The sequence below is a fragment of the Penaeus monodon genome, chromosome 35, assembly GCF_015228065.2.
Source record: "Penaeus monodon isolate SGIC_2016 chromosome 35, NSTDA_Pmon_1, whole genome shotgun sequence".
In the NCBI taxonomy this organism is placed as follows: domain Eukaryota; kingdom Metazoa; phylum Arthropoda; class Malacostraca; order Decapoda; family Penaeidae; genus Penaeus; species Penaeus monodon.
The window spans coordinates 21,544,527-21,547,026 of NC_051420.1; the positions used below are offsets into that span (position 1 = coordinate 21,544,527).

A 2,500-nucleotide genomic window follows, 5' to 3' on the forward strand; every position below is an offset into this window, starting at 1 on the left:
GTGTGGGAGGAAGTGAAGGCGAGAGGGTGGAAAGGTAGAGACAGAATGATAAAAAGAGAGAGAGGAGAGAAGTACCCATATGCTATGCATGTGAGGTAACTGTATTAAGTATTTATCAGCATTAGAAGAAATATAAACAAAGTTCGGTTCTATCGAATGATCTAAAAACGAATAGATAAATAGATAAAAATAAAATAAGTGAGAAATATACTAACAGATAGACTAGCAGATACATAGACAGAGAGGAAAACGCAGAGAGATTGAGACGCGGAACAAAAAAGCAAAGAAAAGAAAGTAATCACACATCAAAGTCAAGTTACATGATTAGAATTTCATAGAGAGTAAATACATCATAAAAATATTCACGCAAGTAGGTCAGCTGATCTATAAAACATGACAGTCCAACAGTAATGTAAGCGAGACGCCAGTCTAATACAACTAAATGAACATCTAAACATAAGAATTAGGAAGAAGATGCTACACATGCTTGCTTTTTTTTATGAATTGGCTAAGTGTACATTCCGAAGGTTTTTTAGAAAATAGATAACATAATAAGAACATGAAATCAAAGACCGCAAGTTACTCCTTACAAACAAGTTTCCCGTTTTCTGAGAACGGTGATTTCTCGACCAAAATGCGGTGTAAAGAACCCGTGGAGTTTACGATGTATTTAACGGGGAGATAAGAAGACTTTGGTACTATAACAACCTAATATAATGACATACATATTTTTTTAACCAAATAAGATAAAGAAAACAGCATAAGGTTACAATTAAGAAAACCACCCAAACCATTGCATTACAAGAGCAAAAAAATATAACCCTTGAAAATACAAGTTGAAAGACTTGAGACGACATATCCCCAGCCTCGGTCGATGAGTGAGCGGGTGACAGGGCGTACGCTCAGCCAGCAGGAAAGCGACTGGAAGTAAAATCAGTTACATTCTAGCGACGGTGACTGCCATTCTAATCAGCTGAGGGGACAATTTATAGCCTGTTATCAGAGACGCAACTTTTCCTCAGCTAAAAAGAGAAGATTCAGTTGTCAGTCAAGTGGGGATAAAAGGAGAAATATTTACGTTATCTAAGATGAGTGGAAAATGAGATGAAAACAGGATATGGTTATTGATGTGATTATTGAGATACTGATAAAGATGATGGTAATGGTAATGAAATTCATAGTAAAGTGATTACTGTCGATGGTTATCCTTGTATATATTTTAATATTAATAATAGCGGTAGAATTGTCAACATTAATATCACCATCATATTTTCATTATCATCACTGTTACTCTTACTCTGTTATTACTGTTTTCATTTAACTGTTATTTTTATGAAAACAATAATAATAAAGATGATGATGATTATAATTGCGTTGATAATTATTGCATAATAATCATGACAATTATAATGACATAACGATAGAAATAGTAATTAAAAGAACAATAGAATATGTCATAGGCTTCATGATAATGAGAAGAAGAGAAAAAGAAGGAGGAGCAGAAGAAAAAAGAAGAAAGATAACAATAAAAAAACAGAGATGATAACGAAAACGAAGACAATCGTCACACTGATAAAAACAGGAATAATGATAATGAAGATTTGAAAAAGATGAAAAGGGCAATAACAGGAAAATAAAATTAAAGTAAAAATAATTACAATGGTATAAAGAAGAATAAAAAGACGAGGAAGAGAAGTAGGTGATGATGATAATAATAAGGATGAGGATGATGACGATGATAATGATGATGATGATGATTATGATGATAATAATAACAATGATAATGATAATGATAATGAAGATGATAATAATAATAATGACAATGATGATGATAATAATAATAATGATAATAATACTGATATTGAAGATGATGATGATGATGGCAATAGAAAAAAATGAAATTTATCCAAATACACTTAAGAAAACAATAGTTAAAATAAATAAAAAACATTGTGGCCAGTTAAGAAAACGACGCTGAAAAGAGGACGAAGTTAGCCAGTGGATAAGTGATCAGGCATTCTTCTCAAAATAAAACGCACCCAGTGAATGAATACGTATTTTTGGTCTTTTATATATGCACATATATATTTTACGAGCTTCGGATATAGCTTTCTGAATAACCACATGCTATAAATGGCTCTGACCTTAAGAGTTTATGGGATGCTAAAGGTACTGTTCGTTATCAGTACGTCGGTGCCAGAGCTCTTAGAAGGTCGGGTCTGAATGCCAAGGGTAGATAGGGTGCATAAGGTCCGAATGGGTGCCAGACGCCAAGGGACTTGTCGTTAGGTCTCCGGTGCCAAGGGTCAGTTTTTAGGTCTCCGGTGCCATTGGTCAAGCTGAAAGCCTCCTGTGCCAAGGGTTTCTCTCCGGGGTTTCTTGGTTAAAGTTCGGCTTTAAGGTTTTCTGAGTCAAAGTTCGGTTTTTGAAGTCGTTAATTCTAAGAGTCACTTTCAGCCTCGAATTCTAAAGATCGCCCCTGAATTTCTCTAATTCTTGT

The 2,500-nt window shown here is 34.2% G+C and overlaps 1 protein-coding gene across 1 annotated transcript in view; it reads right to left on the reverse strand.

Moving 5' to 3' along the window:
* Window positions 1–2,500, reverse strand: part of LOC119595100 — a gene marked incomplete in the record, with an annotated part of 95,204 nt that overhangs the window by 64,864 nt on the left and 27,840 nt on the right.